Source organism: Desmodus rotundus, chromosome 5 (genome assembly GCF_022682495.2).
Source record: "Desmodus rotundus isolate HL8 chromosome 5, HLdesRot8A.1, whole genome shotgun sequence".
Classification (NCBI taxonomy): Eukaryota; Metazoa; Chordata; class Mammalia; order Chiroptera; family Phyllostomidae; genus Desmodus; species Desmodus rotundus.
In genome coordinates this window covers 6,240,372-6,264,926 of record NC_071391.1, presented here as the reverse complement: position 1 = coordinate 6,264,926, position 24,555 = coordinate 6,240,372, and the positions used below count along the sequence as shown (strand labels likewise).

At 62.6% G+C, this 24,555-nt stretch overlaps 2 protein-coding genes across 4 annotated transcripts in view; one reads left to right on the top strand and one right to left on the bottom strand.

Annotated features, from left to right (window-relative positions):
• The window catches only part of MACROD1 (mono-ADP ribosylhydrolase 1), a 133,234-nt gene that overhangs the window by 66,399 nt on the left and 42,280 nt on the right, over nucleotides 1–24,555 (bottom strand). The gene's annotated exons all lie outside the window — the stretch shown is intronic.
• The window catches only part of FLRT1 (fibronectin leucine rich transmembrane protein 1), a 70,031-nt gene that overhangs the window by 36,524 nt on the left and 8,952 nt on the right, over nucleotides 1–24,555 (top strand). The window contains exon 2 of one of the 2 annotated variants that reach the window (XM_053925236.1): nucleotides 17,085–17,980. The exons of the other annotated variant lie outside the window; for it this stretch is intronic. The gene's annotated coding sequence lies outside the window, so the exon portion shown is untranslated. The remainder of the gene's footprint in view (nucleotides 1–17,084; nucleotides 17,981–24,555) is intronic. 2 annotated transcript variants of the gene reach the window in all.

The following is a 24,555-nucleotide window of genomic DNA, read 5'->3' as shown; positions in this document are numbered from 1 at the left end:
AACCCGTGGCTGCCTGGGCCTCCTCCCGCTGCCCAGGAGCCTGAGAGGACTGCTGTGTGCGGTGCGGTGCGGTGTGGGCTTCAAGGGCCGTTCTGGCTCAGTGGGGCCTCCTTCCCCCCTCCCTCCTCAGCCGGGGTCCCAGAGGCTCTGCCCCCGGTCCAGGCAGTCCCCTATGGGCCCTGTGAGTGGCCTCCCCCTTTCCCAGGCTTGCCCTTGGTCCACAGCTGTGTGCAGAGCGTGCTCCGTGCATGCCTGGCACGTGGGTGCCAGAGACAGCCTTCCCCTTCCTTCCCTGTCTGGCGGGGTCAGGGCTGTGGCATGTGGCCCAGCCCAGAGATGCTGGCAGAACAGGCCGTGCTCGGCCTTGCCCAGAGGACGTGGCCCTCTGGAGGGTGACGGACACACCCGCTCTCTGCCCAGGTCGGGGATGTGAGACCTTCCCACCCCGGCCTCTTCTCCAGTCCGCACCCCCGCCCGGTCCCGTCCGCACCTGCAGTGATGCTCTCGGGGGCAAGGCGGCCTCAGAATTACATATTAAATGCAGCTGCACCGAAACAAGGCCTCAATCCAATTATACCAGGAAACAAGAGGAGCCGTTTAGGCTAATCTGGTTATTCTAGCCGGCCTCCCTTGGCAGCCTCGGAGGGATGCCCAGGAGGGCAGCTGTCCGGGTGGGCAGTGGCGTGAGCGCAACCCTGTGCCCCCCGGAGTCCCAGGGGGTGGCCACCGCACTGACTGCCTGTCTCCGGGGCAGTCTGCCGGCAAATGCAGCTCCCCCTGGCAGGAGGGCCACGGGGCAGTGGAGCGGCTTCTCGGCCTGCTTGAAGCCTGGCAGGAGAGAGAGTCCTTTATCCATCACCCTCCAAATATTCCCCGAGTATTCTGATGGGGCGGGGGACCAGCAGTGCGGGGAGAGCTGGGGAGGGAGGGGAGCAAATCTGAAAGACGGTACCAAGGGGAGGGTGACAGCTGGGAGGGAGCCCCTCTGAGCAAGATGACTGGGGAGACTGGAAGACAGGATGGGGGCGGGCAGCAGTGGTTGACGGCTGGGAGGAGGCAGCAGGGATGGAGCCCTAAGCAGCTAGGCCACATGCAGGGAATTGCCCCTGGAGGAGGTGACGCCTGGGGCTTGGGGGCAATGGAGGGCTGGGCACAAGAGCTGGTCCTGGGGGGTGAACAAGGCCAAAGTGGGGTTCAGATTCCAGTGAGGCTCAGGGGCTAAAGCCCCACCTCTGGGTGTAGGCGCTTGGTGGGAGGGTAGGGTCCCGGGCCTGGAACCCCAGACCTCTGCCCTTCACCCTGCAGCTCTGGGTACCTGATGAGGGGAGAAGGGTACTGGGGTGTCACCCACAGGGTTGCCCTCCAAGAGGAATCTGGGGGGGGGGTTCCTGGACCTCAGCATTTGAGAAGGACGAGCCCCCTGCCCAGGCTGCTTTCCGTCACTCCGATGTTGCAGGACCTGGAGGCACCAGGGCTCTGAGAAAGGCCGAGCTGTGCCTGTCCTGCTGCCGCAGCCTCTTCCTCCTCCAACCGCACCCGCCCTGCGTTCTTTCTCCCTTCACCTTCCTCCCTCAACACTGGCCCCTGTGAGCTGTTCGCACCTCCCACATGCCCGGCGTGCCCAGGGGTTCCTCCATTCCATCCCATTCCCGTTCCCTTGGGCGGGCACCGGTGTCCCCACTTTGCAGGCGAGGAAACTGAGGCTCTTGGAGGCGAAGTGACTCCACAGCAAAAATGAGTGACGGTCGGGATCCGAACCTGAGCGGGGGCTGCTCCCCCCCAGCGCACTCCCTCCTCTGTAGGCCGCCACTAATCCTTCGGGATGCGATGGGGGTGAAGGAGGAAACAGACACGTCGGTAAACAATGGGAGGCTGTGGGGCCACGCCAGCCGGGTCAGAGGTGGGAGGGGAGACTGTGACCCGTGGACTGGACGATTTCTGGGCCCTTCTGCAAGTGTGTGTGCGAGGTTGGGGTGCTGCCCCAGGGTCACGCGTGAGTCAGCTGCAGACAAGTGGCTCCTGCTGGGGCCTGGGGCATGGGGACACTGGGTGAGGGTGAGGGCCTGTGTTGGGAAGGGGGCTGTGGCAGACACTGGCAGGGGCCTGCGGGGGCCCTCCCAGCGCTCCTGTTGTAATGCAAATGTGTTGACACATTAATCCCTCCACCCTCTGCAGCACACTGGGAGGATTAGCTCCACCCTTCCAGGGGACAGAGCTGAGTCCCCAGGCAAGAGGGCACAGGGCCCTCCCACCCAGACTGGAGCAGAGAGTGGGAATGTCTGGGGGAGGCTCCCAGACGCCAGGGAGTCGGAAAGAAGGACCATGGATTCCTGGGGGGTGACTACTGGGTAAAAGAGACCCCCAGCAGTGTCCTATGCCCGCTCCACAGTTTGGCTGCAGCCCTGAATGAGGTGGCTAGGACCGCCATGGGCCGGGAGCTGGGGAACACGACTCCTCAGGGCAGGTGCCCGCAGGCTCTGCTGTGCGCGGGTGCAGAGTAGTCCCACGGAGGGAGGAGTGTGTGTGGGGTTCTGCTGGTCCCTCAGGAGGCCGGGCTGGGGGTGGGGGGTGTCTGAAGCCTGTCCCTCCCCATCTCTGTGCGCGTGCGCGAGGTGATGCCCGCGTGAGCGTGGGCACGTGGAGGTGTGTACATGCACACCTTGAGCAGTCCTGGATCGGTGCAGCCTCCCACTCTGGCCCCCTTCCCAGGCTGGGGGCACAGCAGCCAGCGGCAGGCACTCAGCCTCCAAAGGTGACGCGGCTATTTCTGGGCCTGGATTCCTGCCGGTGGCAGTGTGAACTGTGTGCTCGCACGTGCAGGAGTGTGCCGGGTGGGCGTGCTCCTGTCCCGAGTGGCACTGGGCCCCCTCGGCACCTGCAGCCCTGCCTCCTCCGCCTGCCCGGGCCCCTTCCTCTCTGTAGCCCCAGGCCTTGGACGGCAGCAGGAAAGTCTCATGCAGTGGGAGGAGCCTGAGCGCTGAGGCCAAAGGTCCTGGACTTTGCTGACCTCTGTAGAGGCCTTGGGCAGTTCCTTCACCTCTCTGAACCTCACATCCTTGTCTGCAGAGTGGGTGTCCAGTGCCCACTCAGGAAACCAGCCAGGAGGGCCCCAGTACATGGCGGGGGCGGGAGGGGGGCGAGAACAGTGATGAGGCTGCACAGGACTCGGGCTCGGCTGCTGCACCCCATGCTTCGGGGACCCCAGCACTGCCCCTTACCCAGCCAAGCCTGGCGAACCCAAAGCTGCAGCCCAGGCCCAAGGCGGTAATGCCCCGACGCCGGTGGGGAGCCGGACCGCTGGATCATTGGAAAGTCAAAGACCCCTGCTCCCCCACCCCAGGCCCTGCCCTGTGACAGTGAGGGTGGGGCGACCATGTGCTGGGCCGTGGTTATGGCATGATGTCAGCCAGTAACAACAGGTCCTATGTTACAGACTGTTCCGTTTTACAATGAGGAAACTGAGGCTCCCAGAGATGCAGTCACCTGCATTCGATTCATCAGTGTGTCTGGGATTCAAGCCCAGGCAGTGTGGCCCCAGGGAGGATCGGGGTGCTGGGGACAGCGGGCAGCTGCGTGGAGCAGACAGTTGGGATGCCCACGGCCACCTCCCCGAGTGAAGGGGGCTGGTGGGCTGGGTGGGCTCCTCTGGAGGTGCCCCTGTCCCTGGGCTCCTTGTGGAGGCAGTCTCTGCGGAGGCAGTCCCCGCGCACGGCTGATACTGTCCAGTTCAATTTGGAGCTGAAGTGCAAACAAGGCTCAGAGCCCGCTGCTCCCACCCCAAATCAAATTCGGGGCTATGATTTCTCTGCGGCGGCGGCCTGCCTTCCGGGGAGGGGTGGAGGGGGCTGGCACAGGGGCCAGGGCCAACCTCGGCCTGGGCTGGTGGGCGGTAGTCGGCAAGGACCAGGCCATTTTTCTGGGGCAGCCAGCTCAGCTGGCCGGGATCTTCCACCCAAATTAAATTTGGGCCCAGCTCGTAAATCTTCAGGGTCCGTCCCCTGCCACCCGCTAGGTCCACCCCCAGCTGCGCTGCGGCCGGCGTGGGGATAGCCTGGCCTCGTGCTCCGTGCTCTGTGTGACTCTGGGGCAGCGCGGCCTGCTGGCCTCTGGGAGAGGGACAGCCATGCACTGGCAGACCTGGGGCTCCCGCTGGCCACTGGCCACTGGGGCTGGCTCAGGGCTCAGCCTGGCAGTCCCAGGAGAGGCTCTGTATTGTTAGCTGGGGGCCCTGGAGGCCTGGGCCAGGGTCCCAGTGGGGCCATGGGTGGCCCTTCTGTGAAAAAGGCCCACCTCAAGTCTCAGCTCCGCCTCTTCCCAGACAGACCAGCTTAGGTCAGGTCGGTCCCCTAATTCTCTGGCCCTCTGACATTCCCGGGCAGCCCCAGGCCTCCCCTCCCCCAGCTTCTACTCTCAAGTCCCAGTATGCCCCTTCCTCTTCACTGTCCCCCCACTGTCCCCTGTGGTGCCACCTGCCCTCAGGATGAAGTCCAGACCCCTGCCCCCCCCAGCTGGCTATCCCACCCCCATGGTTTTGTCCCAGGACCGTCCCAGAGCCAGCCTTCTCCCTGCCTGCGGGTCCTGCTCGGGCCTCAGGTGCCAACTACACATGCTCAGCCCATGTGTGGGGAAGCGAGAGGGAGGGAGGCCTCCGTGCCACAGTGCAGCTGTTGCACCAAGGGGGTTTCTGCCTCGGCCAGCTCCCTGGCTGGCTGTGGCTGCTGGAGCGGTGGTGGCTGCCCTGGCTTCCGCTGCCCGTGCAGTTCCATGGTGAGAGGGAGCCTGCCAGCCCTGTGCTGCCCCTACAGGAGCTGGCGCTGCCCTCTCTCTGTGGCCGGGACGCAAGGCGGGAAATGAGAGAAGGCTTTTCCATGTCAAGACCCCTTCCCTGGCCCGCACACCTCCTGGCGGATGCTCCCTGAATGTGGGCGGTCCTAACACAGGGTCCCTGTGCCTCACGGTGCCCTTTGCCACCCTCTGCCCTGGTCCACCCCAGCCATCCGCTGGCCTTTCCCCACACAGAGGCCACTCGGCCACCTCCTGCGCACGGCCGCCACTGTGACCTATGCCTCCAAATGCACAGCACAGTGGACACTCCACCAGTGGACGGTGCGGGGCTGCAGTTTCCCACACCCACACGTGGACCGCAGAGGCGGTAAAATGAATGAGGGGGCAGTTCAGTGAGGCCTGGGGTTCGTGGGTCTGGAGGAAGCGCGCCTATGTAGGCTCGAAGCCCCAGCCCCAAGTCAATGCTCAGAACTCAGCCCTCTCTGCCAGGGCCTCTGGGACACAGAGGGGCAGGTTAGGGCCCCTTTTCAGGGCTCGCCATCCAGACCTCCCTCCTCCCCTCCCACCCCCAGCCCCTCGTTCTCCCCAGGCTCCTGCTCAGGGCGGTAGGGAGAACCCTGGGCAAGGGAGGGGCCCCTGGGGTGTGTCTGGCTCCCACACCACAAGCTGTGTTCTCTGGGAACTGGAATGGCGAGGTCTCACCCCTCTTTGGGGCTCTGGACTGAGAGGCAGGGAACCAGGTCCCAAGCTGCTAGGAGCTGCCATTGATGACAGTGACAAGGTGACGGTGGCCCGAGGAATGGGCACAGCTGGTGCCAGCATCCTGCCAGCCTCACTCCCACAGCCTCGATGCGGACAGCTGGAGGCTGGCTCCCTGGCCGAGCACGTCCTTCTCTGTGCTAAGGTGCCCACGGACCACTTTCCTCGGTGCTGTTTCAGAAGATAAGGGAGGGCGGAAAGGGCTTAGCTCCTCATTTCTGAGGCAAGGAAGAGGTGCAGAGGCCCGGGTGTGTTGGGAAGGGACTACAGGCCCCCTCAGCTGTTTGGGGGCTAGGGAGAGCTCTGCCTGAGGGCACCTCGCCCAGCATGGCTGGACAAGGGCCATCCCCCATCACTGCGGCCTCTCCCGGTCTCCTCCTCTTGCTCCTCCCATGGGCTCTTTTGTCCCCGTGAGTCTTCTGCCCCCACGCCAGGGCCCAGGGGACACTGTTATTCAGAAATTAGTGGGCAAAAATAAAGTTGAGCCACCTGGGGACTCCTCTAGGTGAGTTGATAAAAGTTGCTGCCTCCCCTGGGAAGGGACCAGGCGGGCGCCCTGGGAGCCGTAACCAGGAGACGGAGGGACCTGCATTGAGGGGCTCCGCTGCTCGGAAGGGGAGGGGCAGCAGGGACTCCTGTTCAGCCTGGCCCTGCCCCTCTGAGGCCAAGAGACCTTGTCCATCTCTCTGGCTGCTCTGGGTTGTAGATTCCTCACCTATGACAGGGAGGCACGAGTAGGCTCCTTGCGGGCTGCCGTGGGTGAAGGTGGGCCTTAGCACATTCGCAGCACTGCTCTGCGATCACCTGCCTCACCTTTGACAGAAGGCTGACTCCTCACTCATCTGCGTGAGGCAGCTGGGACCACAGCCATCTGCAGCGGGGACTCATGACACCTTGGTCCCTGTGCTTTCCTGGGCAGAGCTGCCCAGCCCAAGGGCTTCCCACAATGCACCTGCAGCTCCCCTGCTGCCCTGGAGGCCTCTGTGCAGCCCCCTGCTTTTACCTTGGCCCCCAACACCCCAACACCAGCCCCCCAGTCTCCGCACCCTGTCCCCAGCATCCCCCTCACAGGTACCCGGCCAGCCCGGCGCTGTGTCACAGGCATGGGATGCCTGTGAAGGGCTGCACCCCGCCTGCCTGGAGCCCCTGTGGCCCCAGGGTGCCTGGCCGGTACAGGTGGTCTCTCCTGGCTTGAGCGGGCTTCCCCTCCCCTCTGAGCTTTGGTTTTTCTGTCAGCACAGATTCAGTGCCAGGCTGTTTTTATCACACCTGTGTGACCCAAGGCAAGTCACTTCATCTCTCTGGGTCTCCGTTGCCTTGTCTGTGAAATGGGGACAATATGCTCCCTTACAGGGTCCTTAAGGGTGTGCAATGAGTCAGTACAAACAGTAAAAGACAAGGAGCTTGCCTGGCTGGCAGGAGGCCGGGAATCAGAGTGTATCACCGGGTGGGGTTAGGGGACCCGGCAAGGGAGGCGAGTCTGCCTGGGCGGCAGGGGAGACGCAGGCCTGAGGGGCAGGGGAGGCAGCACTTCCCCCACCCAGAGAGGGTCACTAGCAAAGGAGAGGCTCCACCTTGCTGTCCTCCCTCCAAGCTGCTGCTTGGAATAAGACACGGGCGGGGCGCGGTGAAGAGGGTGGCGTTTCAGAGCAGTGGAGAGCATCCGAAGGCTCTGGGTCGGAAAGAGCAGGGTCCCTGCTTTCACTCTGCCATTCACCAGCTTCGAGACCAGCGCTGGGTGACCAACCGCCCCAGGCTGGCCCGGGTTTGTGCTAAAACTGGGGAAGTCCCTGACAAACCAGAACGTGCGGGTCCCGCTAGACCTGGGGAAAGGACCTACCACGCCTGAGCCTCAGTTTCCTTGTCTTTAACATGGAGGAGGAGCCCTCCACCTGGCGGAGTGGGGCTGGGACCCCGCACGGGACAGGGCACTGGGAAACTCAGTTCTGGCCCTGCAGGGCAGATGGGACTAGCGCAGGTCTCCAGCCCTCGGCTGTCCGCGGGGAATGGAGCCAAAGGTGTTTTCCCAGCCTGGGAACCCAACAGTCAGCAGTTATTTATCGCGCTTCCAGTGGGCAGGGAAGCCACAAAGGAGTAAACTCAGACAGCAGGGCACGGTTATTGAGCTGCTGCTGTACTTCCGCATCTGGCCTCCAGCCCCGGCCGGCACCAGGTCGATGGTAACTTATGATGCCGCCCCAGAAGCAGAAGGGAAGTGGCCAAAAAAACATATTTGCTTGGAGTCACCCTCCCTGTTCCAGACCAGCGCTGTGCTCACAGGTGGCTGTGGCACTGGGGTGGGGGCGGGAGAGGGAGGCTGGTGGCCCAGGGCACAGGGGAGGGGACAGAACGTGGAGGTGGTGGGCATCACTGGGTGGCGGGTGGGCTGCTGGAGTACTGGGCAGCCCCGGCCTCGTCCCTGACTACCAGCGAGGCCCTTATCCTGTGGTAGGGGTGTCACAAGACTGACGTGAGGCCTGGGGATGGCAGTTTGCGGTTTGTCTTGCGTGGGAGCCAAGGGGAGCAGGGCCTGAGCGGGACAGGGCTCCTGTGCCTGAGCTCTCTGGAGAACCGCAAGGAGGCTGGGAACTGGAAAGGGCAGTGGAGGGAACCAGCCCGGTGGGGGTCTTGGCCAGAGTCTGAGGGGGGGCTGACTCTAGGGCAGAAATCACACCACAGCAGCATCTCACTGGGCAGGGCCCAGCTGCCTGGGGGAGGAGGAGGGGGAGGGCAGCTGGGCCGATGCTCACCATTCATGGCACCAGGTAAAGGGGCTCAGGGCGCACTGGGGTCCCTGCCGCAGGGGGTCCAGCCTGTGGAGCACTCGCCGGCATTTACTCTGCCTTGGAAGCAGCAGGGCTGCGGTTTGGTTTCATAATTTACGCAGCCCATGTCCTCGTGTTTCACGTTCTGTCATGTTCCCTGCCGTTACAACCCCGTCCTCTCCTCTGGGGGCCTCAGGACGTTACACTGGGACACTGGGGGGCGGCGGCACCACACTGAGCTGTTGCCTGGCTGGCGGCGTGGGAGTGGGAGTGGGAGGGGCCCCGGGGGGAGAGGGCTTTCCCAGGCCGTGGGGCTGCGCTTGTCTCCAGGGTTATAGCAACCACAGCTGACTTGTATGTTGCGGAGCGTGCCAGGCTGCTCCTGAGGGGGTGGCGTGGTCCCTCCTGTGATCCGCACCGCAGGCCCCCGAGGGCGCTTCGCTCCTTCACCCTCTCGTGGGTCCCTGACGCTCAGAGACGGGGCACACTGGCCCCAAGCAGCACTCAGGCCTCTGGCATTGGGCTGTCAACTGCCTGCGTTCCAGTGACGGCCCTCCTAGCCCTGTGGCCACATCCCAGCACTCAAGGAGGCACCTGAGGCCCAAGAGATCAAGGGCTTGTCCAAGGCCATCTAGCATGGAAGCTCATGCCCTGCATGGCCTCTCAGGCTGAGCCCGCTCTCCTGCCTCTCCAGCCATCCCTTCTCAGGGGCAGAGTGACCGTCCCCAGTGGCTGCTGGCCCCACACCACCTCAAAGGAGCAGCTGTGAAAAGGGCTTGAGGGGGGCTCCAACTTCCACCGACTGAGGCCTGCCCCCTTCTTGTCTTTTCTTTCTGCATGGTTCTTAAAAAAAATTAAACACGGTTGGTTTCGTCTCAGGAGAATTAGTATTCTAGGCAGGGCTGGGGGATGTGACCAGAATGCCAAGGCTGGAGCCACGGAGCTGGAAGGGAAGAGGTGCCTCTCTGGGCTGGGGACAGCGGGCTGTGAACCTCTGAGGCAGCGTGTGGGCCTCCCGGCTTGCGGGGAAGGTGGAGCGGGGTGTGGCTGGAGGGGCTGCCTTAGGTCCAGTGCTGGAGGAGTGGACGATGGGGTGACACAGGGCAGAGACTGCGTTTGGCCAGGACACGTGGCTTCCGTGGCCCCAGCCCATCTGCTGGAGGTGTGTGTCCCCACTGTGCACTGGGCACTGAGCTGGGGCTGGGAAGCAAAGGGCAGGGACATGCCTGTCGTTGCCACTGCACGTCACCAGCATGGAGCCAGTGCCTGGCGCACAGTAGGCACTTGCCAAAGAGAGACGGGTTAGATGGATGTGTGGACACCATGGGGCACCTCCCAGTGTATTCTGAAGAGCGTGCACGTGCTGGAAGGCTGGCAGGGAATCACTGGGGTTATACCGGTATCTCAGACGGGACTTCTCGGAGCCTTCAAGGTGCTAACGCGCCGTGAACCAGGGAGGGAGCGTGGGCCTGTAGCCTCCTGCCTGCCTGAGCGCGGCCCTCTAGTCGCTGGCCACACAGGTGATTCCCCTGCGGGCACAGAGCGGAGATGTGTGGGTTTGGGCCCAGGCGCTGTGGCGGCCCCACTGTGCAGCCACAAGTGGCCCCCTACAGCTCCATGTCCTTTGGTGGATGGTGGAGACACTGACGCGCGTGTGCGTGTGGGCGCAGGGCAGGGACACCTCAGACTCAGGACAGGGCTGCGGCCGCCGCCGCCACTGTTTATCACCCACATCGAGCGCTTCGCTCTGTGGGCCTGGGCCCTGGTCAGGACTCAGTCGTGTCTGCTGTGGCTGTTGTTACTGCCGCTGACAGTCCTGGCCCTTACCGGGCACCCCAGCGATGGCAGCCTCACTCACCTTCGGGCACCTCTGCCCGCCTGCTACAGGCTTGTCCCTGAACGACACCTTCCCAACACACTGTCCTGGTCTTTCTAGTTCGTGGGCCCCCCAGACAGGCCGGTCCTCCTCCTCTGGGCCAGCTGCCCGGAGCACAGAGGACCGCTCTCTTCCCCGAACAGCCCCGCCCCCACTGCCCTGACCACTTCTCGCCCCCAGCCTCATGCCTTGTGGTGTGGCTGTGCGTCTGGTGGGGCCCAGACAGAACTGAATGGCAGGCTCCAGGAGTGAAGACCCCCATCTGGCTGCAGAGCCAGCTGTCCGGTCGCTCACAGCGTGGGGTGGACCCCAGAAGCTGCCGGCGCAGTGGGCAGGACCATTTCTCTGTAGGAAAAGTGGCTTAGGGGGTGGGAGGCCTGGCAATGCCGGGTTTAGAAAGTGCCCCCCAACCTGGAGGCCATGGGCGACTGAGGCCCAAAGGCTTCCCCAAGATCATACCCAGGTCAGAGGCCCAGGAACCCCTTCAGCCCGACACCCTGCCGGGGCCTGCATCCTGGGAGGCATGTGCCTGGGTGGCCCCAGGTCAGGGAAGCCCAGGGGCTGCCACTGCCCTGCCACGCTGGCTCCACAAGCAGAGGTTTCCGGGGGCTCACTCGCTGCAACTTCAAAGAGCCTCATTATTAACAAAAGTGCTCCATGAATCCTTTTTTCTTCCTCCTTCTCTCCTTAAGGCAGGCTCCCCAATGAAAAGGAAAATACACGGAGAGAGGCAGCGAGGGGACCTCAGGGGAGAGCCACGCTGTCTGCAGAGATGCGAGGTCCACCCTCACGTGAGGTGTGGGCTTCCTTTATTTATTTAAAACACTCTGTCTTTGTCCCTTCCTCCCAGTCCAGTCCGTCTCTCAGGCTGCACTTTAAGTCCTTTTGAAGTGTTACAACCATTTTCTCCTCTTTCAATTAACAACAAGAAAAGGAAGCTAATAGCTTCCTGAGCCACTTGCTGTAAATATTAGCGAAGTCTGGCCGCCGGGCCTGGGTGCATGGCGCAGCTCCTAGAGAAGGTGTTTACGGGAAGGGGGTGGGGGGGAGATTTCCAACACCGAGGCGAAAATCCCTTGGCACGGGCTTCTGCTGGCGCAGGGAAAACCAGAGAGCAGGGAGAGAGGGCGCCTGTCCCTGGGGGCCGGAGGCGGGTGCAGCTAGTAGGAGGGAAGTGGCCCCTGGAAGGAAAGGCCTGGAACCCCCGGCTCATGGCTTGGAACGAGGTCGGTGGTGGAGGCCTAAGGAGGTCTGCCCTCTGAATACAGGGACTGGGGGGTGCTGACGGGCCCCGGAGTGCACACTGGACCCTGGCACCTGCGGGTGTAGGGCTCCTGAGAGGATCTGAGGCTGGAGAGTGGATCGAGGGAAGGGGCGGCGGTGGAGGGGGGCTGCCATGTGTGAGCGGGGCTCCGTGTGTGAGCTGGGGTGGCCCAGAGGGACCAGGTCTTCTGCCTCCCAGCTGCACTGCCCACACCGGCTCCGTGTGGGGAAGGCAGGGCCACTGGTCTGCCGGCAAAAGCAGCCCAGCTTCCTGAGAAAGATCTCGCCTCTGCTGGTGGCACCAGAAACATCATCATTCAGGGCCCCCTGGGGCCAGACACAGGCCCTCATACTCGAGAGAGCAGGGATGGCAGCCCTGCTGGGCGGGGCCCAGCCAGCAGGCGGCTTCCCTCCCAGGAGCCAAAGCCCAAAGCAGGCCCAGGCCTGCTGCTCCTGTCCCCTATTGTGTTCAGGCAGACTCCGGCCACTGTACATGTATCATGTTCAGGCAGGCTCTGGCCACTGTGCCCTCCCTTCGGGCTAGGGGGCAGGCCTGTGGAGGGCTGTGAGCCCCCATACCTCCTCTGCCCCTCCTCAGTGGCAGGGCGCCTGTGGCCACCTCGCAGGCCCCCCCTCCAGCAGCTGGGTGCCAGCTGCCCCTGGCTGGCTCTGCCCCTCGACCTGTCACTGCTCATTTGGCACAGAAGTCCCTGCTGCCACCCGCCCTTGCCCGGAGGCGAGTTTGCCTCTTCGGTCCGGCTCTTCTGTTGCGCCACGGCCCAGGGTCGACAGTGCCCACTCAGCAGCCTTTCTATTACCTGGCTGCCGGGTAGGGCAGCACCCTAAACTGAGAGGGCCAGGCCTCCAGACGCCCCAGGGGGTGCAGGGAAGGGGTCGCTGGGCCCAGGGGGCAGGCAGGTACCCACAGTCCAGCCCGACTTGGCCCCTGGCCTGCTCTGCTGGCCCGGCATCAGGGGACTGGCAAGAATTCCCAGGCTCCCTCTGGCTGTATAGCTGCCCTGCTCCCCAGGTCCTGGCTGCAGCCCACACATGGAGGGAGGGAGAGAGGGATGTCCCGTCACGGCAGAGGTCCTACGTTTTTTCCGCCAGAGAACCCCTGTCCTAGAAGAGCTGGCCCCTGGGTCCCTGGAGCCGTTGACGTCCCTGCTATGGGCATCACCCACCCCGGTTCCCCAACAGTCTGTCTCTGACGGTGGGCTTGGCCGTGGTCCAGGCCTGCTGGCCCGGCAGGGTTGGCCCCTGCAGCCACCCACCAACTGGCTTGCACACTCGTTCCAACCCCCAGCCCCTCGAGTCTGGGCTTTGTCAGAAAACGGTTTAATTAGCGTGGAGGCTTGGAGGGTTCACGCCGAGTGCGCAGCCTCTCTCGCCTCCACCCTTCTCACCCGCCTTGTGGGTGCTGCATGCGGCGCCAAGCCTGGGGGCCGGGGCGAGTGAGAAGGGGGCAGGGTAGAGGGTGGGACCGCAGCCTGCAGCACGCCCCCTGCAGCACGCCCCCTGCAGCTTGCAGGCTTACTTAGCCACCAGGCCTGTCTGCAGGGAGGCCTCCGAGTCAGCCCCTCCGCCCAGCCCAGGCCTCCACCCCTGCTCCTGGGGACACTGTCCCAGCCTGTCACTGGTCCCCTCCCACGGATCCTGACACCCTCCTCCTCAGGGCGGCCAGAGTGACCCTTCTAAATTACAGACCTGCTCATGCCCCACTCTGCCCAGGCGCCTGTGCCAGCTCCCCACTTCCCTCAGGATGAAGACAGGCCCTCAGTGGGGCCCTCACAGAACCCCCTTTCCCACTTTGGCGCAGACCACCGCCCTACCCGAACTCAGAGCTCCAGGACACCAGCCTCCGCACCGCGCCGAGGCCTCCCTCCTCTGAGCTTCCCACCTAGGCGGTTCCCTGGGCCTGAAATGGGCCTCCTCTTCCACCCTCTGCCTGGCTGACCCCGGGACAGTCCACGCTCCCAGATGGAAAAGCTCTCCCCCGGGCAGGGGTCTGCATCCCGCATGGGGGAGGCGAGTGGGCTGTGGACGGCCATCCTGACAGGAGGAAGTGAGCGGCCACGGAACAAACCCCAGATCTGAGTCACAAAGAGCCTTTTCATCCCGGAAGGTCGGACACAGAGGCTGACCTCAGCCTGGGAGTCCAAAACGAAAGAAAGCGCCGGGTCTTCTAGCTCGCGCCCGCTTCGACCTGCTTACAGCGATCTAAACCCTGCCCTCCTTGCCTCTGTCCAGGGAGGGGGTGAGCGTGGTGTTCATTTAACACACCGCTCGGCTAAGTCACCAGCCATAACGCCCACCTGGGTTTCCAGCAGCACATCCAAGGCGTCTGATTAATAACATGCACATAAAAATCCGTCCTAAGAGCCATAGGTTGAAACGAAGCAGGAGGGCTAATTGCTAATGTGAGAATTAATATCAGCGAGGAGCGATCTTTCAGGCAGCCAGGAACTGTAACGATGAAGAGCATTTCCACAGAGGGGAAGCCCTGAGGCCCAAAGGTGGGGCGGTGGCTCTGGCAGGTGGACAGGTGGTCGGGGGGGTAACCGGCCACACCTGCCCCACTCTGGCTCGCCACTGAGCTCGAGTGTGACTGTCGTAACATGAGAGAGTCTGGAGGACCCCAGAGCCACGGCACTCATCACCTTCCCCAGGAAGCCCCATGTGGAACCTGCGCCCCCAGGCTGAGCGAGGCGGGGCTGTTTGCTCCCGTAATGCCCTGTGCATCTCTCACTGTGGCCACTTGCAAACCAGAGGCTGCTCTACGGAGCCTCCCTCTCCTGAGGGACAGGGGCACCTCTGTGGATCCCAGGGTCCTGCACGGTGCCGGGAGCAGGACTGGACTCAGCGCGTGTCCGTGGGATGGATGAGTGGATGGAGAGCGGACAGACGGATGGGAAGAGGGACAGGTGGATGGATAGATGACTGTACGGGAGGGCCCAGGGCCACCTTGTGTTTGGTTGGCGGTGCGTGTCTGTTGCGCTGAGACTGGCATTGTGTGTGGGCAGAAGCGAACTGGCCCAGAGGTCAAGGCCCTGGCTGTCACGCAGGCTGTGCCACCTTGGACAAGGGCCCTCCTTTCCTTCTTTTTAGTCCCCATTGTACCTGCACAGCGGCCACTGTCCCCCTGCCCTGCCAGCCTTGCTGGGTTGTCCCAAGGCTCAGGAGTGGAGAAGCAGAAGCGACCTGGACTAAGACAGGGTCCCTGTGCCCGCGGGGCGCACAGCGGTGTGGAGACGCACGGTCTCACCCTCGGCGTCCCTCCCCCACTGCCAGGTGTCTTTTAATACCGTGACGGTGCGAAGTACAACAAAAAATAAAGCCGTGTAAGCATCGCGAGCAGTTACAAATAGAAGCTTTTATTACGTTGACCCCCCCGCCAAAATGGTTCTTTGGCACCTGAACACAGTCAGAGGCCAGACCTGGAGCCGGTGGGGACGGGGAAGGCGAGGCAAGGTGGGGGCGAGCCGCAGCAGTCTCGGGGGGAGAGTGCCCGAGAGCTGGCCGAAGAGGGGTCCCTGTTACCAAGCCCTTGGGGTCCCACAGGTTCATTTCCTCTTTGGTCAACTCGACGGGCCACCTGGAGAGTCCACGCGCCACCGCTGACGTCGTCTGCACTGTGGGGCTGAGCCTCGCTCAAGGCCGTCGGTGCCCCCTGGGGGCTCAGTGGCTCTGATGGCAGGTGTTTGCCAGAAGGGTGCATTTGTGTATTTACTGCTGGGCCTGGTGGGCGCCAGCAGTCATCGGGATGCACCGGCGTGGAATAAGCTCACGCCTCCAAGCACCGCCCCCCAGGCGGCAGAGGTGGGGGTACAAACACACACCTCGCACACCCGAGAGGCACCCACTCACCCAGGGTGGAAACACTCGAGGAGCCCAGTATCCTCGGTGGGGTCTGGGACATGAGAGGCACCCGGGGTTCCCAGGAGGACCTGCAGGACCACAGGGAAGGCAGGTTTGTGTGGCCACACCCCCCCACGTAGGAGACGAGGGGTGATGTCAGATGGACCCCTGCAGGAGGGGCAACAGCGTGGGGTAGGCACGGTGGATGCAGCTCAGGGGTTTGGGGGAAGTGGCGGGTGGTGAGACACATGGGCCAGGCGGGGCCAGGCCTTGGGGGTCCCTGGAGGCTGTCACAGGAGCACTGCCCCCTCCTGAGGGTGGTCGGGAGGGAGGGCCTGGCGCCAGCGGGGTGAACTGCCTTGCTGCATTCATCACTTCCAAGGCAGAGCCCAGGGAGCCTCTCTCTGGCACGGGGAACTGGCGGCCATGACTGGCCGGAGCCTCTGGGCTCTGACACTGCCGCCCCTGCCCCCTCCCGCGAGGTCTGAAACGATTTCCTCGACCCAGCCAGGGAGGCAGATGACCTCATTGGACGCTTTCCATCTCTCGCTTTCATAGAGAAATTACAATTTATAATTGGATGAAATCACACGGGTGTAATAGCAATAAAACCTCGCGCTGAGCCCGGCATCACCTCTCAGGATCTTGTCCTCATCTCCCCTCCTGTGCAGAACCCCCCCTTGCCCCTTCCTGGGGGTGCCCCCCGCCCTGCTCCCCCTACCCCCCACCCCCGCCTGCCCAGCTCACACCTCAAGACTGATGTCCCCCAGGGCTTGCTGGTTCTTAAACCTCCCTGCTCTGCGGGAAGCTTGTCCCAAGAGCTCCCCCATCCCGTCAACCCTGTGAGCCTGCACTCCACCTGGCCGGCACCCCCCGCTGGGCTGCTGGTGCCCAGTGGGCAGTGAGCCCCGAACCTGGGTTCGGGACTTACTAAAACACCTCCCCACCCCCAACCACCTAGAAACTTGTTGTTATTTGGAACAGGCCCAGACAACAAGCCCTTCTCGAGCCGCCCACCTTCGGCCCTACAAAGAAAAGCGCCCAGATGCAGCCGGGCCTGTCTGGGTCCTGTTTCAAACCAGAGCTGGCTCTCTCAGATGTGTAATGAAAGCGCTTTTCCAAAGAGGGGCTCCTGCAGGGGCGGTACGGACACCAGGGCACTGGACCTCGGCTGCTAATGAGAGGGCCAGCGAATGAGAGGCGGCCGGGGCAGCGGCTCTGCCCCCGGTCTCCGAGGAGGGGCCGCCGGGGTGTGCAGAGCTGACCCTGGCTTGGGAAGCGAGCTGGTCACCAGAGAGAGGCAGGGACGCAGCTCCCAGCGTTTCCTGACGCTCTTGCTCCCTGAGGGCGGTGGGAAAAGCAGAGCTTGTTCTGGAAGCCGAGGCCGCCAGGGCCCCGTCGGGCCCTTTGAACGGCACGAGCGAGAGGAGCAGGGGCCCGGGGAAGCGGAGCGGGCTCTGGGCCGGAGCAGGGCCCCTGCAGGGCCAGGAGCCCTCAGAACTTCCTTTTCTCTTCCTAGTCCTCCCGCCCCCGGGAGAGGGGGAGCCGGGGCACTGGGAGGAAGAGAGCTGTGTGTGGCCAGCTGTTTGTTATCTGGATTTGAAAAGAGAAGGGAGGTGGTGGAGGATCTTCCCAGCCCCCTCCCAAGCTCGCTCCTGGGAAAGACTCGATTAGGAAATGGATTCAACGGGGTGGGAGGACAGGGGCTGCAGCCCCGGCAGCCTGCCCCAGGTGGCTCCTCATTCTGGGGCTTAATGACTCCCATTGTTTTTTGGCAGGTGAGGAGGCAGGGAGTGGGTAAGAAGGACTCCTGTTCAGACAGACAAGACCAGGGAGTGAGGCAGGAGTACCCACCCGCTTCCGCAGCGAGAAAACTTCTCTACAAACAGGAGCAGCCAAGCAGGACTGAGCCCCCCATCCCACAAGCTTCTTTCCAAAGAGGGGCCTGTGGGGCCTGACAGCTGGCAGTGCCTGTCAGCAGCTCAGCCCTCGGCGGGTAATGGACCCCCTCTCCCCTGGGACACAGAGCTGCGGCGGGAATACCGGGTCCTTGGAGAGCGGCTCCCTCTTCGCTCTGTCACACAAGAGTGCTCCCTGCCCCGAACCCGTTCTGCCAAGTGACTTGAAGGGATTTTAAAAAAGAAGAAACTTGGTAAAGAAAAGGGAGTAGAAGCCACGCAGAAGCCTTTTGGAGGAGGTGGTGGCCAACAGACAAACGAGGAAAAGTTGAGAGAGGACAGCGACAGGCCACCCGCCCGGGATGGGTGCCAGGCCATAGGGCATGCCTGGGGAGCAGGGGCCCAGAGCACCCTCAGGCTGTGCACGGGAGTCCGGGGCCTCTGGGGGCACCTCTGCAGCTGCTCACGCGCGCCCCTTGCTCCACGGGGGAGAGGCCGGCAGCGCCCGTGGCCTGAGACAGCAGGGAGTATGCTGCTCTGGACCTACAGCCACGTGTGACTTTGAAGAGCCCAGCGGAGTTGAGCACAGGGCCTCCTCCCTGCGCCCCGGGGCACCCCCAGTGCGACCCAACACCCCAGGTCTGTGGTCTGCACCCCCAGCGCCAGGGCCCCGGGCCGGAATTGTGAGCGTGGCCCAGGACCCCCTGGACCCAAGTGCAGCATCTGGAGCAGCGATCCCGCCAGACCCAGCAGGCTCCAGGGCAGCAGCGGAGGAGGTAAGACGGATGGGGAAGGGCTGCAGTGGTCCAGGAAGGCCCAGGGGCGCCTTGTGTTCAGAGACAGAACAGCTGGGGCCTGCCCTCAAACTGGGCTGGGTCAAACTGGGGCCTCACAGAGCCCCCCAGGTCTGTAGCTCCATACACCCCACCCCACACACAAAGTTCGGGCAGGTAGCCTCTTCTGCTTGCTGGGGGAAGGGTCATTTGCTACCTGGTGGCCCCACACTGCTGGGCTCTACTCCAGGGTGGGTGGACCCAAGGTGTAAGGGAGCGGCCTCTCAGAGTAAACCGCTGCACGCACCACCCCCTCCCCAGGCCCTGCTGTCCTCAGATGGGAGGTCTCACTTTGAGCCCCTCCAAGTTGCCCAAAGGGGACAGCAGGGAGGCCTTGGGTGGCAGAGCCTTTGGTGACTTAAGCACTGGCAAGGAGGACCCAGGTGGGGTTGGTGCAAAGCCACCAGCTGAAGCTCTGTTCTGGTTGGCCTTGGACATCGTCTGCTCTGGCTTCAGTTCAGCCCCTTGGTTGGCAAGAGCTGCGTGTGGGGCCCAGAAGAGGGCAGCGAGTCCCTAAGGCCTGCCAGGGCTGGGCTGGGTTGGGGCAGGGTCCCGCCCTGTCCTCCCAGTGCCCAGAGGCCTGGAGGGACGACTCAAGCCTCCCAAAACACGGACGCCAGGCCACCTGGAGCGGAGGCAGTGCCCTGGGCAGGGCAGGGAAGCCCCAGTTCATTAGCTGGATGGAAAACGACGCTTCCCTGTGCACTTCCCCAGGAGAGAGGCTGATTTATGACTGCACCCGGGCCGGGACATTCGTCAGCACTGCGTGGCGTGCACGCTGTCTGCAGGGGCATTAATAGTGTGTTATTAGCCACCAGTGTGAGAGATGCCCTGCGGATGGGCTATTTGCTGTTATTTATTATGAAGGCGCCAGCCCAGCAGTGGGGACTGTCAGAGCCTGAGCTTGGCCCCTGCCCGCCAGCCTCCCTGCCACTCCTCCCTATTCTCCTCCCAGCCCTTATGAGGGGTTGTGGGGCGGGGGGGCATCCCTGGGGCTGGGGCCAAGCCAGAAGGGAAGAGCCGGCTATGTTTCCCCAGGCTTGCGGCCCAACTATTTATGGAGAACCTGTTCAGGGCCTGGCTCTGCCTCAGAACTGGGCTACGGGGCCAGTCAGACGTGGACTGGTGCCCTGGCCTCCTGCTCTGTGAGTGGCTGGATGCAGGCACCGCCCTGCCCATCCCTCACTCTGACTGTGCTCCCCCCCTCCCCGTGCACGTGCACTGCAGGCTCAGACTCTGCAGGGCAGTGGCCAGCTGGGAAGGACAGGAGTTTGCGAAGGGCCCAGCACTAAGCAGGTGCTCAGGCTGGCCGGCTACTGCCACTACCCGGCCTGAGCCCACCGGGCCAGAGGGGCTGCAGATCCACTGGTGAGGGATAGCAGCCCCCAGGAGACCCTGCTCAGCTGGACGTGCCCGCCATCGTGGCCCGTGCCAGCCCCCAGGACGGGGTTTGAGAGTCGGTGCCAAGGCCGGAGGAGGTGGGCAGGGAGAGGGCTATCCGCAGCTGCTGTGGGGTTCTCTCTGCCCTGTGCCCGTCCTTCCCCTCTCTGGGCCTAGATTTTTCCTCCTCTGTAAAAAGCAGGTGATCTGCAAGGTCCTCTGTCTCCCAGTCCTGAGTGTGGGTTCCATGCTGTTCGTGCCTGCGGGGTTGGGAGGGGAGGGGGTCATCTCTGAGAAAGCGGGGCCAGCCTCTGATGCCTGGAGATGGACCCATAGTTGGGGAGTTCCAGCTGGTCACCATATCAGAGGAGATGAGTGGGGACAGCAGGGGTCTTTCCTGGGTTTGCTCCTTCCCAGGGTGGGGCCTCCCCAGCTGACGGACAGGTGTAAGACACCTGGGAAGGGAAGACTCAAGTCCAAGGCCTGGGCTTGTGTTGGCTCCTCTACCATGCACTGCGCAATTCAGACCAGTGCCTTTGCCTCTCTGGGCTGTGGTGCCGAGGGCCCTGGCTCACTGTTACCTCCTGGGGTGGGGCCGAAGGAAGGCCATCCTCGCTCTTCCCCCCTACTGCTGGGTCCTGGGTTTCAGACTCTGGGCCTCCCTTTCCGCGTATTCATTCATCCATCCATCCATTCATTCATTCATTCAGCAGGCGTTTGTGAGGACCTGTTGGACTACGCTCTGGGCTAGGCCCATGAACAAGACAGATCATATCCTGACTGCTAGGAGGTTATTATATTCTAGGGGTTGGACAGCCAGCTTGTCCTAAGTCAACATGAGGTCTCCCCAGGACCAGGGCCTGATGTGGTCTGTGCCACACACTCCTGGGGGTCCCAGCCCGCACCTGGCTCAGAGTCTCTGCTTTATGATCAGCGCGCCTCACCATACCGTCTTCCTGGGTCACCCCGCTCCTGTCTGGGACCCTGGCTGCCAGGATCCCGCTGGCTGCTGAGAAGCCCGGCAGTGCGGACCCACGGGACCCCTGCCCTGTGCTCAGGGGCTGCCCCCTCTGTTCCTTCCTCCCAGCCCCCCCAGAATTAAGGCCCTCAGGCCTCTCTCCTACCTCTGAGACTCCCAGCCTCTCCTTTTTCCTTCGCTAAGAAACCAAGCCCTAGTCTAGGCAGCTTTGCTAAAAATGCACCCAGACGAGGAAACGTCAGGTGCAGGAACCTCTCATTAAATGACGCTGGGAGAGAAACAGACAAAATTACACGTGTCTCCTTTCATCCCCCCACCCTCTCCTGGCCCTGAACAGTTTAATATCGAATGCTGTTATCAATATAATTAACCTCCTAAGACCCAGTTTTAAAGCCCTATTTTTTTTAAAGCGCTTTGCATTCTCTGAAGTTCAGGACATCCCAGAAGCCGGCGCCGCCCAGGCAGCCACGAGGCGAGCTGAGCGGGAGGTGCTGCGTTTCCAGTGGATTTACATGCCTGCCTGCCCTACCACCAGTGATAACTACTGGTGCATAATGCATGCAGCATATAATTAGAAAAGTAATTAACTTTAGGTTTTCAAAGAATCCCTACCCCCACGCCCCATTCATTACAAGTTCTCTATGGCCCTGGGAGACAGGTCAGGCATGAAGTTCGGCAGGGTGGGGCTAGAAGGGCCTGGAAGGTTGTCTGGGCAGGACCCCCAACAGCCTGCTCCCCTCCTCACCTACCATGCACACCTGGACCGGCCGGGAAGCGCAGCCCGTCGCCAGTGACAGTGCTGGTCCCCGGGTCTGTTCACCTCTCTGTGCCCGGCCCTCTCTCTCTGCTCCGGCTTGAAAACCACCGTCCTTTAATCCTCACAAGAAACCAGGGGAGAGGGTCATTCATGGTCCCATTTTACAGATGAAGGCCTGAGACCCGAGGCCGCCCTGGGAGGTGGAGTAGCTGGACTGAGCCCAGGCAGGCTGGCTGGGCTACCTGCCTTCACAGGGAGGGGCTTCCTGGAGGTGGAGGCCGGTCCCTGTGCCTCTTGACTTTCCGCACTCCATGTTGCTTATAATGCCGCCATCGAGGTCGCGTAGGCTGGTGGGGAAGAAATGTGGGGCCCCCCGTTAATTTAAACAAAGATGTGCTGAGGACCCATCACATCCACAGATGTGGAGGTGAGCCTGCCTTGGTGGACCTCCCTGCTGGGGGGCCCCCTGCCTTTCCTCCTCTGGGCTGAAACCTCTTCCATCCCCAGTCTTCCCTGAGGGCCTGGCAAGGGTCAGGGGAAACGCAGGGGGCACGGGAAGGGGGAGGGCGAGGGGGCTTCCTCTGTTCCGGCCTCGGCTCCCTGGCCTGCTTGCGTCTGCCCTCCTTCTTCGGAAGTTCTGCCAGCACTAGTGGGTGGCCACCCTAAGTGTGTCCTAGGAGGACCTCGGGTCCCTCCCTGGGGACAGCTGGGACAGCTTTTCTCTGCAAAACCACCAGCCCTGTGCGAGGCACTGCACACAACCCCTCCCTCAGCAGTACCTTACAGATGAGGAAACTGAAGCTCAGAGAGGGCAAGGAACTTGCTCAAGGTCACACAGCTTGGAAGAGGCAGAGACAGGACTACAAGCCAGGTTTCTCTGTCCTGGAAGGTGGCAGGAGCTAGTGGCAAATGCCAAAAACGATGCCCCAGGTCCCCCCTGGCTCCAGCCCCTGGCTGATGGGCATCTGAATACCTCCAGCCTGAGCCGGCTCGCTGCTTCCCCTCCCCTGCCTGCCACAGCAGGACAAGTGTCCCGGTTGTCAGTCACGAGGTTGGCAGGTCATGACTCACACCACGCTGAAGTCTGCAGGATCCGCGCAACGATAACAAGTGACCCCGTAAAAGACAGGCGATTTACCGGGTTTAATTTGATGGCCACATAAACCATCCCATACACAACAAGGGATTAAAAAGGCTGCCTGGCACCCAGGCAATTAATGGGCTCCTCCCGGGAGGCATGCTCCCTCCTCCCACCCCAGGCCCCGCCGTGCTTTCCAAAAGGGAGCCAGAGGGCTCAGCGTGGGCGGCCTTGGGGAAGAGGCAAGCAGGGGAGACTTGAGCCAAGATGGATGAGGCCCGAAGACAGGGGGACGGAAAGGCCTTGGGTCCCTGCCTCCCAAATGCAGCTCGGTTATCCATCAGACATCTCTGAAGTGTGCAATTTACACTCTGTTATTGATGCCGGGGCCTCTGGAGGCTGAGGGCTGGGGCCATGAGCCGAGCGGGCACCGGGAGCTGATGTCCAAGGCCACCCAAGCCAGCAGGCGGTGGCCGGCATTGCCTTTGGCATGAACAAGCCTGTCCCCTGCTCGAGGCACTGGCCTGGAATGGCAGAGCCCAGGGGTCTCCCAAACTCTCCTGCCAGGACTCAGTGCTGACAGACCGGGAGAGTGTGCGTCCTCTGGCCATTTGCTGGGGGCCCAGGCAGAGGCCCTCCTGGGCTCGGACTTGACCCCTGAGACCAAGGCAAGGTGGCCTTTGGGCAGGCCTGCACCCTCCCATCCTCAGCACCTGCCCTGGCCCTAACTCTCTGCTCATAAGCAGCTCAAGGCAGGACCTTCAGGCTCTGTGCCTTCATGGTCCTGGCTCTGTGCAGGGGAAGGGAACGGATGTGCAGCTGGAAGCCTGGGCTGGCTGTGACCCCAGATAGGCATCTCTGCTCTCTGCGCCTCAGGCTGCTCAGCAGTAGAGTGGGACAGAGCACCTGTGTTTGTATGACCAGTGGGTGAAGGCACAAACTTAAACCTGTGAAGAGGGGGTGAGGCTGGAGGATCCCCCTGGGGCCTGGGTTCCTCCCTGCTAATGGTCGGTGTTCCCAGGTCTATGTGATCATCCCCTGCTTCGAGCCGCTCTGCCCTACGGTCTGGGCCAGTGGTCTTCCCACTCCCAGACCTAACAAGCGGCCGGGGAGTCAGGGTTCCGATAAGGGTGGGGCAGCAGCCTGGGAGACCCATGCTCCACCCAGATGCCACAGAGAGCAGGATGGGCTGGGAAGCATGCGCAAGGCTCGGGGTGGGAGGCGAGCAGAGGAAAGTGGGCAGGCTGCCTGGTCAGGGAAAACAGACGACAGCTCAACCCGCGGAGAGCCAGGGGCTCAATCTGCAGGAAGCGCAGACCAACTGTATGTTCTGAGGGGTGGGGCTGTGAGGGGGGTGAGGACCTGTGGCCTAGGCTGGGCAAGTGTCCTGGGTCCCTCAGGCCAGTGGGTGCTGGTGGGAGGGAGCTTGAGCTAGCTTCAGGGGCCCAGAGTGCTGGGCATGGTCTCATCAGCTCCTCCTTCCCCATGTCCCCTCTGACTCTAGACACAGACCCCAGGCACCCTTCCCCCATCTTCACTTGCTTCCAGCCAGGTGTCCCCAGCTGGCCCTTGACCTGCCTTGGGAGCTTACGGACAAAGCTTCCCTGCGAACAGTCCCTGGGCTGGTTTAGTACATCAGCCACATCAGCCACGGGCAAAGCCTGAGCCCTCCTGAGAAGGCCTTGGAGCTATGGGCGGGGCAAGGCCCCATAAATGCAAATGAGGCCTGAGTGTGTGGGGGCTCAGCCCCTTGTGTACACAGGTGTGTACACAGGTGGTCACTAACGCCAAGCCGCACAAGGCCAACATGGGCCCATGGGCCCTGCCCTCCAGCTTTGAGCCTGGTGGTCAAGAATCTGGCCTTGGAGCCCCCTCTCCACTTCTCGAGAGGTCTTGAGTAAGTTCGCATCTCCACGTTCCGGTTTTCTCATCTGTTACATGGGAACAGGAAGGGCTCTGACCGCACATTTGCTGGGAGGACCGAAAGACTTCAGTTTTCACGCAGCTCTGGGCAAGGTCATTGTTACAATGTGAGCTACCATCCCACCAGAATGGAATCACAATGGCTAGAACATGGGTTGGCATATGGTACGTGATCGGTAAACATCTGCCAGGTGGCCGGGTGGCCAGATGCGTGGATGGACGAGTGACGGGAGGGGGGGAGGGAGGAACAGATGGAGAGATGGGTGGATAGATCAAGAGCTCAGCGAGTGGGTGGGTGGGTGGAAGGAGACACAACAGAGCAGAGGGAAGCTCTGTCTGGCATCAGGAAACCTAGTGGAGGAGGGGGCACTGGAGCCTGGTCCTGAAGGGCGAGCAACAGT